This window comes from Papaver somniferum, chromosome 1 (assembly GCF_003573695.1).
Source record: "Papaver somniferum cultivar HN1 chromosome 1, ASM357369v1, whole genome shotgun sequence".
NCBI classification, from domain to species: Eukaryota; Viridiplantae; Streptophyta; class Magnoliopsida; order Ranunculales; family Papaveraceae; genus Papaver; species Papaver somniferum.
Window position 1 is genome coordinate 127,017,952 of NC_039358.1, and position 18,956 is coordinate 127,036,907.

At 38.4% G+C, this 18,956-nt stretch overlaps 1 long non-coding RNA gene across 1 annotated transcript; it reads right to left on the bottom strand.

Moving 5' to 3' along the window:
- Window positions 1–14,163: 14,163 nt before the first annotated feature.
- On the bottom strand, window positions 14,164–14,847 carry LOC113332623. Its single transcript, XR_003351624.1, has 2 exons — window positions 14,569–14,847; window positions 14,164–14,483 (listed from the first exon to the last, which is right to left on the bottom strand). It is a non-coding gene; the product is annotated as an uncharacterized LOC113332623 (long non-coding RNA).
- Window positions 14,848–18,956: the final 4,109 nt, after the last annotated feature.

Consider the following 18,956-nt stretch of genomic DNA (forward strand, 5'->3'; position numbering starts at 1 on the left):
TGAATCATTGGTCTTAGAGAAGTCCGCTTCATGTGTAACACTTCAGAGAATGATTAGTTGATGAAGCCCTGAGGATGTTGCTCCTGAGACCGTTGTTGGTGCTGAAACCATGAATGATTACGCTCCAGAGATCCTTGTCGATGCTGAGATCATGGATGGTGTTCCTCTAGAGATTATTGTTGATGCTGATACCATGGTTGAAGTTGCTCCAAAGACCGAAAAGGCTAGAACCATGATTATGATATAAACTTTGCTCCTTCATCCAGTGAGCCTTTTACATTCATGAACTAGTTGATGAGTTGAGCGTCCGTAAGATGAAGGTGTACTGAGAGTTCAACCTGAATGCTCCTGAAAGCATAACTTTACCACGATCTGGCTTTCAGTGAGTCAACATTGTTGCGGTAGATAGCATCAGCAGTTTTCATACTGGATGTGATTGGTGAAGCGAAAAGTTCCTCAATCATGCAGGGGCTTGTGATGTAGAGAAAACCCGTTGATGAAGTTTCACGGAATCACCTCAGGTTTCCCAGTATATATTGAAGGAGTTAGTGCCATCCATGTATGAATGATGTTGCATATGCTTCAGAAGTCTTATCATGGGATAATGAAGACTTATTGTTTAGTTACACTTTGATCGTGCTGGTGTTGAATCAATGTGTCATCATCGAGATATTTGTGCTGAAGCTGTACTCTTTGATTGGGAGTACAATTTGATAGCTTTTTTAGATGCTTGAGTGTTGAAGCGTATATTCCTTAAGCATCGAATATCTTAGGGGTTTGATCGTCTCGGCCCTGGAGTATCTTCTGTTGATTCAGCATCCCTTTCGTTGCAGTAGTGGGATTCGACACTTGTGCAGACATTAGAGCTTTCTGATTTTGTGGAACACATGGACTAGCAGGAGAAACGCCAAAGTGTTCTTTGCCATGTTTGGACGTCAGTAATGAATATTTCAGTGCTTGATTCGGAGAAACGTCAGATTCAACCACTTGGTAAAATACTAATGCGGTGAAGCTACCATTCATAACGTCTTGTAGAGTTGCTAGCATAATTAAGTCCCCATGCTAAGATAGCATGTGGGTAAATAAATGACATAGACATGGAATGAGACTTGCCTGAGCGCGGAACCTCTTGATGAATGTCTATGCATATTTTGCAGGTTCTTGCTTCAACCTCGTCGAAATTCCTCAAAGTACTCTGATGATGGAATGTCCGTCAAATCTTCTGGATCAGAACTTTCTTCGTTTGAGAGATGTGTAACCAAAGGCGCTTTGTAAGTACCCATCTTTTCATCGTGGATCCACGCTCGTCTGAAGGACATGTCATATCCTGGATCTTCCTGATTATGTGAAACTTGGTTTCTGTCCAGGTTGAACTTATGTTCACTTTGAGAATGATGTAGCCATAAGTATTTCTGAGCGCTCCTTCAGGGTATCTGATTGAGATGGAGCATGAGTATCTTCTTGTCGAGCGATGCATGTGGATCCGATGGTTTTCGGTGGAATGTTGTTGATGGCGGTGTAAGCACCGATCAACGTTCTTCCAAATTCGTTTCTTATGAGATTAACTATGGTAAGCAGTCCCCAGTCGTACATCTCTTGGTCCGTGGATGGAGGCTCAAGAAGTATTTTCGGAATGGACTTCTTGACACGATGTGGTTAAGTACTGTGAGCATGTCTCTCCTTTGTGCCTTCGACAAATAACGCAATTCACATTCGACCAAGGATTGAACTGCCGTTTTGATAGGTTGTTCAGAGAGTGTAAAGGTTCTGACTAGGAGAGGATTCTTGTGTACTTCTTCAGTCCCCAGTTGAAGATATTATGGATCAACCTTCTCTTTGGAAATGTGCTTTAAAACTCCGCAGTCGCTTGTGGGATGATTTACGAACCTGTGGAAGTCACCTCTTCAATGGAAAAAGGAAATTCAGGTGCTTCTTGATCAGGAACTCTTGTGCGTTGGTCAGAGGCTCGTGCATCTTGATTATCCTTCCTTTGTGCTTTTGAAGGAGCTAAGTTATGCTTTCGCGGCGGTTTGGCTTTCCGTTTGCTCCCTTCTGCAACAGTGTTTGTGGAAGGCTAGAGGTTTTACTGATTATTGATCAGACGTCTGCTACCTCAAGTGTCTCGCGGTTCTTCAGCATTTGTAGCTTTTGTTCTTTCCAGTAAAGCGGGCGCAGTAGTTGCTGATCTCTTGGCTGCTTCATGGAGTTCTGAGAAGGTCTGGAACCTGAGATTCTCCAATAAGGCTCTGTAGACTGGAATCATTCCGTCGATGCATAAGTCTACAAGTTGCTGCTCTGTGACATTCGGATCATGGCAATCCAACGCTTGAACTCTGAACTTTTTCACGTAGTCGTTAGGATGTTTGTTGTTCTTTTGAAACATCCTTCCGAGATCAAAGAGGGTAACTTGCTCTGAAACGAAGAAATACTTCCTATAGAAAGCATTAACCATTTCTCCCCAACTGTTGATAGTTCCTGGTGCGATGTTGTTGTACCAGGTGTATGCTCTGCCTTTCAAGGATTTTTAAAATTCTTTGAGGCGAACAACATGGTTACGCTCATGTTCACCCAAAGCTTCCTGGAACCGAGAAACATGTTCCCGAGCATTGCCGGTTCCGTCGTACAAAGTAAAGGTTGGAGAGATATAACCTTTTGGAAGAGGAATCTTTTGCGTAGCAGAAGGGTGTGGAGGCTGGTGACGATGGACATGTGGGGTCTTGTCTTTTCCACGGTTCTCCAGAAGGCGTTACAAATCTTCCCGAGTGATGAAGTTTGAGGACTCCTTCACTGATGGACCGTCTACAACTTTGCGGGCTTCATCATCATCCACTGTATGAATCGAGATTACCTCAGGATCAGCGTCTGAGGGTTTTTCCTTCTCTTTTCCTTTTCCTCGGGTCTTCTCTGACATTGTATTAGTGAGAGCCTTCAGTTGATTAAATAGATCCTTCTGTGTTGTAGCCATATCGGTTTGATTTTTTGCAAGAGTCTCTTGCACTTCGATGAGATCAGCAATGGTAGGTGGTGGATTTCCTCTGACTTCTTCAGGGTGTCGTCCGGACAGTGGATGACCTTCAACGTGAGGAGGATTAATGTCACCACCATCAATGTTGGAGGTCGGAATTGTCTCCGGGATATTCTGATTGTTGTTGTTGCTAGTGCTAGCACGGTTTGCGTTAGGATTCGTAACTGAACCTGACCTGAGATCAACCATCTTGTGAAATTGTGAGATTCCAACCGAGAGAAAGATCTCCCACTGTGGTCGCCAATCTGTAGATGGGGAAAAACGATTTGCTTGTTTTTAAGGAATTGAGGAGATGACCGTACGGAGGAGACTCCTCGAACCGAGCGAAATGTTAAACCTCACACAGATGCACCGCTGCAAAGGGGGTGCTTTAGATTCGCGAGATCAATCTGTAGTACTCCGGCCTAAATCAAGACAATGACCGTTCCAGAGTAAATTTGGTCACAAGAGAGGATGGGTTGATCTGTAGGAGGGAAGCTGGGAAATGTGTGGAATCAATGGTAATCAAAGATTGTGGGTGTATGAATTCTGAATATGATAAGCTCTGAATGATTGGAATTTCTCAATTGAGAGTAGTTGCTCAATTGATGAGTTGATGATCTCGTGTTGTCGATGAGACGTGAGATTGATGATACTGTTGATGCTGATGATTCAATCATGATTCAGAGACTTATTTATATTACTGGAATTTTTAGACACCATGACCCCATGAAGTGTGACAGTTGATGGAATCAAGGAGTGGGGAAGTGGAGATCGTGTTTGAAACCAGTTGCTCAACGTGTGGAGACTTGGTCGATTTTCCACCCACTACCTCGTGAATTCCTTCAACTGATTGCACGACTTGCCCACATTCCATCGTGTGTTTGAACACACGTGCCGTAGACCGCCAGACCAAAACCCTAAGTGATATCCCCCCAAAGTGACACGATTGACGTCTCGTGGTATGTTAGTCAATTGATGACTTCGTGGTTTGATGGGACGATGAGTCCATGTAGTTGCTGAGTTGAACATGATGTTCTGAAACTCATGAATTGAACATGTCATGAGACAGAGGTATAGTGCTTACGATGAAGTGAGCAAGTATTGCTCATTCGATGGACCGTTGAATATTGATTGTTGAACCAATATTTCTTGGTTTGAGCAAATATTTATCATCTGAGCAAGTGTTGCTCATGTGATGAATTGTTGAATATTTGATCGTCTGAGCATGTGTTGCTCATCTGATGGATTGTTGGCAGCGTACCAAAAATATTAATTAGAATACTGGTCGTTGAACCGAGCATAATTAATAAAATGAATGACCACGAGGCCGTCGTAAAATTATTAAGGTTGGAATATGGAATGATTATCCTTGGATTCAGAAACCTTAATTTGATCAATTAATGATCAATTCATGGTTCGTCAGAAGTTTAACCATAGGACGAAGGAGGGAGCGACTATATGGGACCGTGGATCAACCATGTAGTCTCCATATGCTCACGTGAGCAAATACGAAGAACTCCTGAAGAGTTGACGATTTGTTGGTGGAAGAATGATTAAATGCTGGCTTAATCATTTATTCAAAAATTCTCGTCTGAGCCTTAGGTGAGAAAACCTAATTAATTATGACGAGGTGAGGGACCGACCATGGAGTCATGAAACCGGCCCAAGGTTGTCACGTGACCGCCTGACGATCACTTCATGAAAATTCAAAGTGTTTGGAAGAGTTTTGGACCTAATACGAGCAATTGTGCAAATTAGGTCAAAACTGTGAAAATTGATGGGACCGGCTTCCGTGAGCCAAAGAGCCAATATTGGTCGGTCAAGATAGTGTGCTCGTGTCCCCAAGGCGTCCGCGTCTCAGTCCTGAGAATTTTGATATTTTCTGGCGTGCAATTGAGCATCCATTCGAGAAAATATGCCAAAATTAGGGTTTCGATGAAACTGAGGAAAACACCATGAGATGATGAAAAATAATTATAAAATAAGGAATGAGGAGGCGTGGGACCTCCGTGGTCAAGGCATGGTCGGCCGGTCGTGACCACGGTCCCGTGGTGCCTTTTCCTTAATTTTATGATATTTTGATGATTTTATGAAAAATTCATGAATTTTGAGAAATTTGATGAATTTAGGGAGTTTCCATGAATTGAAGGACTTTTCATGAGTTCATGGAAGCAAAATATAAAAATAATAAAAACACGGGCGTGTGGGACCATAGAGGCATGGCCGGCCGGCTATGGACCTGTCCCACGAGTTTTCCATAATTTTTTAAATATTTTTAGGTATTTTTGACGATTTGAGGGAATTTTTCCTAATTTGAGAAAAATACCATAAAATCAAGGAATTTGATGAATTCAAGGAAAAATAGGATAAATAATAATAAAATAATAAAGCAAAGGGCGTGTGGGACCGGCTAGGGCATGGCCGGCCGGTAGTGGCCCGGTCCCACACGTTTTAATAATTTTATTTTATTTTATTATTATATGATGATTTGTGCAAAAAATACCATGAAATCAAGGAGTTTTTTCATGAAATTAGAGAAATAATAATAATATTAATAAAATAATAAGGAGCCGTGGGGTGTGGGGCCGGCTGAACCAAGGCATGGCCTGTTGGCCCATGGTCACGCCCCACACTCCTTTCCTTAATTTTATATTATTTGTTATGGATTTATGGAAGTACCATGAAACCGAGGAGCTTCCTCGAGACGAAGGAGATTTGATCAGATGAGAGAATTTTCATCGAATCATGGAAAATAATAAAAATGTATTAAAAATATAAAACTGGCGTGGAACTGACCACGGCACGGTCGGTAGGTCGTGTGTCCGTGTACCCAGCACCTTGGTCAATATTTTTAATTATTTATTATTTTCTTCCCTATTTTGCATAGGTTCATCGTTTCGTTGTATTTTGAAATACTCGTTCGTGCGGTGACTGTTAGTGTATCGTCGTTGAATACACTTTCACCATTTGAATCGGGGCTTACTTAGTGGTAGCTCAGACGCCCGGTTGTTGATTATTTATTACTAATTGTGGAATTCAGTGGAGAATAATTCACAAAACTGAGTAATAAAATGTTTATTATTAATTCATAGGATCAGCTGAGGATTCGACTACGAATTCATAATAATAAAGTGAGCATTACCATGCCATGGGATCGTAGATTCGACCATAGAATCAGAGTAATTAAAATTTATCTATTACCATTTATGAGACCAGTTGTGGATTCGATCATGAAATCGGAGTAATGAGATAATATAGTTATTGTTATTCTATGAGATCAAGCCGTGGATTCGATCATAGAATCAAAACAATTGTTTATTGCCATTCCGTGGGACCAGTCGCAGATTCGACCATGGAATAGGAGCAATTGTTATTGCCATTCCATGGGACCAGTCGCAGATTCGACCATGAAATATGATCAATTGTTATTGCCATTCCATGGGACCAGTCGTGGATTCGACCATGGAATAGGAGCAATTGTTATTGCCATTCCATAGGACCAGTCGTGGATTCGACATTGGAATATGAGCAATTGTAATTAGGAATAATTAACTTTGTGGCTCTATACTAGCAGAGCAAGCTGTCTAGGAGCATTAATTATCCCGATATGAGCTTGTCGGTAAGTCATATCCTTTATATAGTCAGGGTAAACTCGTTGTTTGTTCCTGAAGACGTTATCGCTCTATACTAGCAGAGCAAGCTGTCTAGGAGCCGTCCATCTCGTGATACTATATAGAAATAATCACTGAAAGTAGTCAGTATTCATGAGATATGCCGTTGTCCAGTCGTGAAACTACATATCTACATGTACTATGAGAGAAAGTACTCTCCGTTGAGAATTCGATGAGAGACCCGTGTCTCGATACTCACATCTGATTGCTGGATCAGAGCTTCGTATAATTATGAGTTTACGATTTTATCCCTTGTCGAAAATTCACCATCTACATTATCGTACGATGACAATCGTAAGGATTGGATTGAGATTGATATCTCCGATAGGAAAGATAAAAAGTAGTCACAAACATCTTCGTCGCATTGTTTGTTATTCCACAATATCTTCTTTCGCCGCGTCGATTAAGATTATTGTGAGGTGATTGATAATACTAGGTTGTTCTTTGGGAATATAAGTCCAGGTTATCAATTGGTTCATGTTCACCTTGATTTATCAAAATACGGAACAAAACTCGTAGGTATATTCATGGGAGAAAGATTTATCTATAACCGTAGACTTTTCTATGTGATACAGATTTGTTTATTAAAGTCTTCGACTTTAGGTCGTAGCGACTCTTAGTTGTGGGTGAGATCAGCTAAGGAAATCAAGTGCGTAGTATCCTGTTGGGATCAGAGACGTAGAAGCATAATTGTACCTTGGATGAGTGTGAGATTGATTGGGGTTCAACTACAGTCCATACCAAAGTTAGTTTGAAGTAGGCTAGTGTCTGTAGCGGATTAATACAGTGTGTGTTCAATCTGGACTAGGTCCCGGGGTTTTTCTGCATTTGCGGTTTCCTCGTTAACAAAATTCTAGTGTCTGTGTTATTTATTTTCCGCATTATATTTTGTTATATAATTGAAATATCACAGGTTGTGCGTTGTTCAATCAATTAGAATATCCAACCTTTTGGTTGTTGATTTATATTGATTGACACTTGGATATTGGTCTTTGGTACCATCCAAGTTATTTCTCTAGTATTTGATGAAGGCTCGCAGATTTCTATTTGCTTGAGTATATATCAAATCGAGAGATTGAGATATAAACTCTTTGATATACTTTTATCTAGATTGAGTCTGACTGTCTAGTTGATTCTCTAGAAAGTATATTGGAGTTTGTCCATACATATTGTTAAGCGAAATATTGGGTGTGGTTGTTGTACCCCCACTTTTTCAGTTATGTCTAAAGAAATCCTTCTTTTCTTATAAAAGTAAGGTCGCTCTTGTTGTTCTTTCGACAATGACATTTTATGGGGGAAAGTTCTTAATTGAACTTGTGCTTAATTGCCAAATCTTTGTGGGGAGTGCGACTGTGGAATATTATAGGGGTTATATTGTATCTTTATAAACTCCTTGATGAATGCATTTAGCTTTGGCTATATGATGACATCTAAAAAAATTGATATGTGCTTTTTTTGGTCATGAAATGTCTCTATGAAAATTTCATTAGGATCCCACTAGTTTTCGTACATTTGCCAATTTTATTGACAAAAAGGGTGAGAATTAATGTGTTGTTGACACTACAAATACATATGGTTTTCGGATTATTATGTAAGGGGAAGTGGTTTCCATGTGAGATGGAGTATTGACTAAGGGGGAGTGCTATATATCACCATAGTATAGTTGTCGAAGTTGTGATACAATTGAACTTTGATGCTGTGTAATAATACTATGCACTGTGTAACAATGATTGAGAACTCTTGTTTTCTCATTGTTATTGCTACGTATTTTCAACAACGATGATGCTAAACTTACAACCTTTGGAATCATTGGAGTACTTGGAAGTGACGAAGATTTCGAGTAATGTTGAAGAACCAAGGAGATCATGCATGTGGAAGAGAAGCTACAAAAGTTTATGTATTTATTTTGTATTCCATATGTATTGATAGTTTTGTCACTAAAATTGACAAAGGGGGAGATTGTTAGAGCATTTCTCGGTTTAACTCGCATGCGTTGTTATCTCAAGCATGTTTGTCAATGTTAGTGATTTCTAGTCTACTATTAGCTAAGTCTCGGACTAGGATAGAAAGTGTAGTTGAGCTCTAGACTCCATGGCGATCATCATACAAAGACGAAGAACTACTCAAGGAACTGGTGGAACTTCATCGACTAAAAGGTATGTGGAGACTTGAACTTATCTATCACTCAAAAGTCTATCTACTCTATCTCCTATCTTGAGGCAAAAGTCGTATTGCTATATACACTATGATTATACACATTTGCTATTTCGAGCCGAGTTTATCTCGCTTATCTATTTCTCGAAATATGTGTTGGTAAGCTTTCACTTTGGCCAAGTTCATCTTTACTAGTGATGAAAGTCATATTAGTTTCAATTACTTGAAAATCGCTTTGACGAAAAATAGCTTGTGAACAACAACTATATAACGTCCTCAAAGAATGTTTCAATGATTGAAATGAGGGTTTAGAATATAACCTTGAAAGGATATAAATATTGTGTGATAACTCATACGTGTGTAAGTCATTATTCCTTGAACCAAAGTATGCGTACTTTGCTGCTCAGAAAAACCGGAACTAAAGTCCGCGTACCAGTACGTGCATTGTCGGAAGTTCACATTCCGTGAATTTCTGCTGGAGTTTGTGAACTGAAAACAAACTTATTCCGGGTACTTAAGTCTGCGCATCAGTATGCATATTTAAGTGGGTTAGTTTCTAAAAACGATTATTCGTAAACTTAAACTTATATAAACTAAAGAATGCATACTTTCATACCGTGGTTATAAAGTTCATGAATTGGTTTGAGTGAATCAAATCGTTTTTGCTTCGATTGTGTCTTATATACTTCTATGAGATCTAAGCAATTACAACTCTCTAACTAGTTCTCTTGAGTCATTTGAACTAGTTATGGTTAAGATGAATATGGTTGATATGAAAGTGCTCGTATGGCTAACCATTTGGTTAACTACTGTTGAACCAACTAAATGTACATGTTTGGGTACGGTTACACAAACCTAAATAAACGTGCATTTCATTTGTGTGTAACAAGCTAAATTCGATCTAACGGTTGAAAGATATTAGCTTGAATTTAATCAGGTTTTCATCTAACGGTGAATATTGAATACTTTGTTACTAATCTAACATTGATTGCAAACCCTGATTTGAAAGACTATATAAAGGAGAACTCTAGCAACTGGGAAACCTAATACCCACACCTCTTGTGTGATACTAGTTGTATAAGCTAGATTCGATTCTCCTTTAACCTTAGGTTTCTATCGAGACCCTGTAGGTTAACGACTTGAAGACTTCATTGGGATTGTGAAGCCAGTCCCAACTATTTTCTCTGTAGTTGCGTGATCTGATCTTGCTGTTTCTATCGTATTTGAGTACAATCGTAAGATTGGATTGAGATTAATTTCTCTAATAGGCAAGATAGAAAAGTAGTCACAAACACCTTCGTCTCATCGTTTGTGATTCCACAATATCTTGTTTCGCTAGTCGATTAAGATTATTGTGAGGTGATTGATAATACTAGGCTATTCTTCGGGAATATAAGTCTGGTTTATCAATTGGTTCATGTTCACCTTGATTTATCAAAAGACGGAACAAAAACTTATAGGTATTTCTGTGGGAGACAGATTTATCTATTACCGTAGACTTTTCTGTGTGATACAAATTTGTTTATTAAAGTCTTCGACTTTAGGTCGTAACAACTCTTAGTTGTGGGTGAGATCAGCTAAGGGAATCAAGTGCGTAGTATCCTTCTAGGATCAAAGACGTAAGGAGCACAACTGTACCTTGGATCAGTGTGAGATTGATTGGGGCTCAACTACAGTCCAGACCGAAGTTAGTTTGTAGTAGGCTAGTGTATGTAGCGTCTTAATACATTGTGTGTTCAATATGGACTAGGTCCCGGGGTTTGTCTGCATTTGCGGTTTCCTCGTTAACAAAACTTCTGGTGTCTGTGTTATTTCTTTTCCGCATTATATTTTGTTATATAATTGAAATATCACAGGTTGTGCGTTGAATCGATCAATTGGGAAATACAACCTTGGTTGTTGATTGAAATTGATTGATCCTTGAACATTCTTTGGTAACGTTCAAGTGATTTCTCTTGTATTCAATTACACTCGCAGATTTCTATTTGCTTGAGTAAGTATTGAATCGAGAAAGAGAGATATAACTCTTTGATATACTTTTGTTAAGATTGAGTCTGACTGTCTAGTTGATTCTCTTAAAAGTATATTGGAGTTTGTCCATACAGATTGCTAAGCGAAATATTTGGTGTGGTTGTTAGACCCCCGCTTTTTCAGTAAGGGACGTCATCTAAGGGAATCAAGTGCGTAGTCACTTGCGAGGTTTAAGAGACGTAAGGAGCGCGAATGTAACTGAATCTCTTGGAGAGTGGATTCGGTCTCAACTACATTCCAGTCCGAAGTCTGATAGTAGGCTAGTGTCTGTAGCGACTTAATACACTGTGGTGTTCAATCTGGATGAGGTCCCCGGTTTTTCTGCCATTGCGGTTTCCTCGTTAACAAAATTTCTGGTGTCTTGTGTTTTTCCTTTTCCACATTATATTGTTTATATTTATAATTGGATTTACATAGATTTGTACTTACTCAATCTAAGTAGATACGTCCGCTTAATTGTAATCGATTACGAGACTAGTTTCTTGTAGAAATCATATCTTGAAAGATAGATAACAAGTTTAATCGCTTGGCAGAATTTCGATTGAATTATTTTGATACGACTAGATTGATCTTGGATATTACATACTGATTGAGTAGATGTTGAGATAATAACTCTATATACATATTGTCAAGGATCATTAAGTTGGTCTACTCGCAATTGTATTAAATTTTGTCTATACGGCCCGCCGAGAGAAAAAGTTGGGTGTATTTGGTATCCCCTGCATTTCCACCTAGGTGTATACTAGTGATAATAATTCGATGGAAGATGGTGATGGATGGGCGGGTAAGCTTTCATTTAGCGATTTCCACGACAAAAATTGTATTTTTAGTGGACAAAGCAATGTCCACAAATAATTGGTGATGGGTAAAAGATTTTGATTTGTTTAGATTGTATTTCAAGTTAAGCATCTAAATCTAGAATTAGTGGTGTATTTTATATTGTAATACGTGGCCATATATTTTTATCTGATGGTCAATCTTGAAAAAGTGTATTTTTGGTGGACAAGGAAATATCTACAAATAACTGGTGATGGGTAAAATATTTTTATTTGTAAATCCATAATTGGTGGTGCCTTCTAAAATTCAATACGTGGCAATGTAATTTTATTTGATGGTTCAATGACAGGGATACCTTTTTATCCGGGCAATTAGTGCCTAGGAAAGACTCCTTTGATATCGGGGATCGATGCTCCAAGGTGATGGTGGAATGGAAAAAAGACACTGTCCACAGGATTCAAGCTGGGTGGACGAAATGGTGAGAAGCAACTGACATCCTATGTGATAAAAAAACTCTTGAAAAATCTCAAAAGCAAGTTTTATAGGACGACGATCAAACTTGCGTATGTTGTATGACGCAGAATGTCGGGCTACTAAAAGTCAAAACAGTTAGGAGATGCGTATGCTATGAGGACCTGTGGCCACACGAGACATGACTGAGTTAGGAATGAGAATATACGGGATAAACTTGGGGTAGTACCATTTAGGGAGATGCTTACCGACTAGGGAGATGCTTATTCAACATCAAATTCAACATCGATTGAGATGGTATGGACATATCCAAAGAAGACCTCCAGACGCATCAATAAGCACCGGGATTATAAGGCGTGTAAAAGGAACGGAAAGAGGAAAAGGTCGTCCAAAATTGATTTAGGAAGAAGTAGTGAAATAAAACTTGAAGCGGTGAAACTTATTCAAAAGGATGGCAATGGACAGGTGCGCTGGAAATCAGCGCTGCACGTTCTGGAAACATGATATATAAAATCTGGCTTAGGCTGGCTCTAATGGGATCCAGGATCCAAGATTTTTCCCTGTAGAAGTGTCGTTTATGGATGAATAGTAGCCTTGCTTCCCAGAGAGTACTGCGTGTGGCTTGGATCCAAGATGGAAGTAACCAGGGGACGCGATTTGAAACTGCGTGTGGAAAAAGCACCAAACGCGGTTCCTAACCGCGTATAAAAGAATATTCTTTGGAAATATTCTTCCGCACGCGGTTGCAAACAGCGTGCCACGTTGATCCAAATTGCGTCATTCTAATACGCGGTTACAACTTGCGCGCTGGATATATATTTGTTTGACCTTTTTTTTCTACACCCAGTTTACACTCGCAGGTTATACGACAAGTTATGTGCGTATACTTTCTATCAGGGTGAGAATTGGTTAAACATACACCATTATAAATAATTTGATATTAACCTAAGGGCTACATGTATTGAATGAATAAAGGCCTCTAAACGATTATTGAATCTTATTCTTAGATAAATTTCGGCGAATGCTAGGCAATACATAGTAGGTGCGTCAAGCATTTAAACCGTTATGTGGCAATAACGGACAAGTTTTGTCTCGTGAGGGTTTACATAGAGGTATGCCCACAAAACCATTACTATCATGTCATTGATGCGGGTTTTTTAATCTTCCACTCCATCTTGAGGATGATTTTGTGGTGGTTGTATCGTGTTAAGTTCCGGGATGTTAGCCTTCATGATTAGGTAGCATTGATAAAACATAATTCTTTTCCTGTATCCCAAGCGTATTTCCCATTTGCATATCTCTCCTACACAAAAAAAAATCATAAGTTGGTAACTGTTTTTGTTGAAAAATATAAGTGGTCTGAGTAAAAAGATAAACTGCTTACAAGCCTCTCAACTGTCCATAGTGGAGATCGGTTATGGGCAATATAAATTTCTTTCTGGTAACGAGCGAAAACCCTCACCCATTTTTTTATTACTCCAAGCCTACTCTTTATAGCAAAAGTTGTTCTTTGATGAATATTTGTGAACTGTTGTGTGTAATTTTCGAATACGAGGCTCCAAAACGTATTAGCCGGAACCCTGTGATGGTCAACCTCGGGAAGGGTAACAACACTTACCCACGCATTTGTGATTGCAACATCCTCTTCGACGATATACCTAGCCATTCTTCGGGTTGTGTAGTTGCCAGATAAAATTGACGAGAAGAAATAATATTCCGGGAGAAGATGTAACCAGATGGATTATAATATCTTATGTTTTTCACTATTATTTAGCATGGCGAAGAAGTTATTTTATAGAGGACCTTCTGTAACAGTCCTTTCATGTAGCGATGATGTGTAAGGCTTATCTTGTATTGCAAGTGGGGTGAAAACCCGATAAAAACCACCCAGATGTCAGACACTTTAAATCCTTTCCTTTATTTTATCCTGCACAGTTAACCTTGTCTGAAAAAGTAATTCAGGATAAAATAATTGGAAAATTTTAAATGATGACTATGTTGTTTATCCCCAAACATATTTTTTGGATACAATGTCTAGTAAGAATTAAATCGTTTTGAAACATAATATGATTTACTTCATTAATTTGAAATTAGTACACGTACGGCGAAACGATATAAAAGTTCAACGATAATAAACAGACAACAATCCTTTAAACCGGTAGGTGTCCCTAGCGGCCGAGCGGACTCTCGGGAGGGTTTACAAGAGGTATACCCACAAAACCAATAAGAACGGTGATGTTACATTACCCCATGCGCCTTGCTATTATCAACGAGTTGAAGTCATCCACGACGTCCTTCAACAAAAGGTAGCATTCATAAAACTCAAATTTAATATCATTTTCTTTTCGGAACCGCACTTTCGTCATCCGTTCCTACATGCAGAGAATGATAAAACCATTAATTACGTCCTCAAAACTAATGTTATACCAATAAGGAATGAAAGCAAAATATACTTACGATATTATTTGGAATAGAACTACATCTGAGTCTTCTGAGCAGCTTGGCTTGGATGATAGCATACATCCTAACATGCCTTAGTATTATTCTAACATGATGTCTTACATCAAATGTTGTTCTTTGCTTAGGATTCGTAAAGTTTGTAACAAAATGGTTATGAACCGATGGCCAAAAGGTATCTACATCTCTTTCAACTCCTTATACAACTGGAACTGACCTTACTGCGATCCACGACGCTATAAATGCTTTTTGCTCCTCCGGGGTTGACGTATGATCCATATTGCAGAATACAAATAAAAGATTAGAAGTAGGGATTAAACAAGATGTTAAGACTTGTGGTGTGTTAATTATCTTTACAGAGGACTCCTTTTATATGATATAAGGGCTGAGTCCTGTCTTCGACACAGTCTAAAATAATGCTTGTGTAAACCGAACAGTATGAAAGTGTTGTAGACACAGGCTTCAAAATTTCTGACCGGATGTGATAATGCAAGATGGTGGGGGGTGTCGGTCATTGGTCTATCCCCATCATCCAACGGGTGTTTAAAATAGTATAGGGTGTTTATGAACAGTAGGGGGTGGGTTTAAAAAGGTGTTCCAACTTGTTTCGTAAGTTGGAATCTATAAATGGCAGGGTTACCCCAAGGTATTTGACACTTCAAATTTAGTCCTTTCCTCTAGCCCCTTGGATCATAAGATATAAAGTGAGTTAGGTTTTTGAATTATTATCTGCATGTAATAAGATGTTTATAATAAAACTCGTCATTATAATAGTTGTTTGTTACATCATTGCAAGAACAAGAAAAACACAACACGTAAGCCCACAGTTAACATCATAAATATCTTATAACCAAACTAAAACGGACATATAACATAAAAACCGAATGGGTCATCCCACTTTAGCTTCATTGATGTGTAGCATATCGAGATCTATTATGGTGCGCGCCTATACAACCTACTCGAATTGTACTCGTCGAAGGCGTCCTTCATAAGGAGTTAGCATTCGTAAAATCTGAAGGGGCGGCTGTTTTTTTCAAGGAAATATGCTTTGGTCATTGTTTCCTTCATGAAGTTAACTAATAATCAAACGATATAGAGAATTTGTTAAAAAACCATTATTTTTTAACTATAATTACTTACAATATCCATATCGGCTGTAATGAATGCTGGCGGAACGTATATAATTAGTCTCCCTTGGAGGCTCACATACAATTTTACGTCTCTTTGTACACTACCAACCCTGATTCTAATGGCTTGCTTCGATCTACGATTTGGATTCGAAAATCTTTCTTCAAACTTGCTATGGACCTGATGCCAAATGTTTCGGGCGGGTCTATCAAACCCTTCCACAGACGGATTTGTGAATACATCAATCCATGGAGCGAAAATTGCAACATCCTCCTCAACGGTGAACTCGACATCCATTTGGAAATTTTATTGTAAAATAAAATGAGAAGGTAGTAAATAAGATTTTCAAGAATGTGTATTCCATTTTGGTTCACGGCAGTCTATTTATAAGAAAAACAAAAAGATGTGTTGTACTACTAGCCATTCATCACGGGTGTCCAATCTCATTCAACGTTAGTGTCATCGACCTGTCTTTCGCAATATGTAGTCTTTGTCCATATGAAATTAAATTATTATTTATAATAGGTGGACCACACTTTATCACTAGCATGATTACAAGTGACCACTAGGTCGAATACATGCTAGAGGACCAACAAAAACCAGAAATACATAAATATTATAAAAAGATTCCTTTAAACCTTTAAGTGACCCTACCGGACGCTTCCTCAACTTGCTTCATTCTTTCCCTTAGGTTACGTTCATCTTCAGCTCGTTTCTTTTACGCCATTTACTCTTCATATTTTTGTCTTGCCTCTGGGGAATTCATGATTTGCCTCTTGCTAGGATATCGTTTCTTAGCTGATGAAGACGAAGTTGCATTTGAAGCATCCTCTTTGACTCTATTCCTTATCTCTGCTTCCATTTCGGTAATTGATTTGGTGCTTCGCTTACATCTTCTAAGTATATTTTCGATAGTTGATGATGATGGAGTTGACATCTTCAAATGAAAAATTAGCAGTGGAGAAAGATAACTCTTATAAGGTACCGTATGATACTGAATAGGTTATCCTCTTTATATACACACAAGGGAAAAACGATTTTTTTTAAATTGATAACTAAAGTAGCTTTAGTGGTACAAATGTTATTTGGAATACTCTTCATATTTTTTAACCAACAATAAGTCCCTAATTTTGTCATATTGACAACCAATATTCAAAAAAAGAGACGGTTGAAAACAAAAGAGTGGAAGGGCCAATACTTTATTTGGGATAAAGACAATTTTGTTTTAAATTGAATAACTATTGTATTTTTGGAATACTGCAAAGCTATAAAAGTTGATTGAGACGTTGGTACCCGGAAAACGCGGAGAGCCAATACATTTTTTGGGAAAACGACAACAATTAAAGTTGGTTGTTTAGCAGAAACAGTAAAGCATGTCTGCATTATTGGTTACAATACTGTGTTGGATACCCTGCAAGCACTATTAAAGGAATTAGAGTGAACGCAAGTTGGGAAGAAATGTTTGTCCCTTACCACACAAAATAATCACTTAGACCCCTACCACAAGGTGTATCACAAGCAAATTATAAATAAGCAGATATGTCCAAATACGTTTAGCCAACACCACACTGAAGATGGATAACAAAATTACAAATATAATAAAGTTTTTTCTTTAACGTCCACAAATTATTTTTGTCATTTGGTTTGTAGAGCAGAACGATAAAGTTCCGTAAATCTCGCCTTACTTCACGGCTTTAAAACAATAATGATGTTTTGAAAATAGGATAAAGGGGATTCCCACTAATAATAAAAGTAATGGGGAACATGTCGGAAGCGTAAGGGACGTCTAAGTGGTCATGTAGGGGACGACAAATGATGTACTTTGTGAAGCTTTAAATAATGTCTCAGATGTCATTGTCTAACACAAGTGGATGGTTGCATACCTCACTTTTATTTGCTTATAAAACAAAAAACTGGTCGAAAATGAGATTCACAATTGCTTGAGAGAACCAATAGCCAAACAAAATAGTTTTTTTCTTTCCGAAATTATTAATCCTCCACAAATGGCCGACGCCGACCCATGGGAAGGTTTTAATGAAGACGAGCTTGCAGCGGTGTTAGATAGTTACTCCGAGGTCCCCCAACAAAGTTCAATGGAGTTTTCAACAAACACACCAGTTATGCCTTACATATCAAACCCATATGATAACCGCAATAAATCGGTTGTCGTTAACCTCACCCCATGTCCAGTAGTCAAATAATCAAAGTCTTTAATCCCTAACTCATGTGGTGCCTCTAGTAGCCGAAAAATCATTCCGGGACCGGTCGGAGAGCTTCAAAGGTTACAAGATCTCAAACATCGAAGGATAATAACGGGAGAGGAAGATGTATCTACACAAGTCCTCCAACGATTAGTTAGTGAAGAAAGTGAAGGTGTTAACGATCTTCATTTCCAGACTAAACCTTGGTTCTTTGCACAACAATATTACGCAGAGGGGAGAACCTCTTTGGGATCTATTAAACCGATAAACCAACGAATCGAAAGGTTGGTTGTACTGGTCGAGGAGCAAAGGAAATATCTCGATGACTATTCTTTGAAAGTGAAGGTGATTTGTCCACTTTTAGTAAATGATAATAAATTTCGTGATCAATTATTGAAACTCATTACTCATTATTGGGATTTTCTAAAATATTGCAGCATCCCAGTGGTAAAATGCTAGCAAATATCCACCGCAAAGTGGTTGAACATCCCGACTATGGAAAGCATATCAGGGTGGGAGTGGTATTAGTTTTGAAGAAAGTGGTGATATTTTCTCCAACAAAGAAAAACTTTTGGATAAACATAACGCTCCCCAATATAGAAAAGGTATGTTCAAAAAACACATAATCAGTTTTGATTTCATAAACCTTTATGAAATAAAATTATTAAGCGCATTTATGTTCTACAGGTCATCCCTTCGGATTCTACTGTAGTTGTGACGGGCAGTCGACAAGTCTGAGTTAACGTTGTTACCGACCAAATCCGTTTTGATTTCAAAAACTGTTGTTACAGACGTTATAATTGTACTGCGCTGTTTAAGTATCTGAATAAAATGAACTTATTTATGCATCATTGTTACTCAGTTGTACCGCAAATTGATATTAATGCGACATTACTCAACTAAAACATACAATCACTCTAAACATTACTTCCTCAGAACTAAAACATACAACCACACTAAACTTAATAAAAAAACTTCAAATCACTCTCGAACCACGGTTACTTAATTAATACTCTCTGAATCGTATTCCGTCTGATGCGCCTTGAGAATATGGAAAAC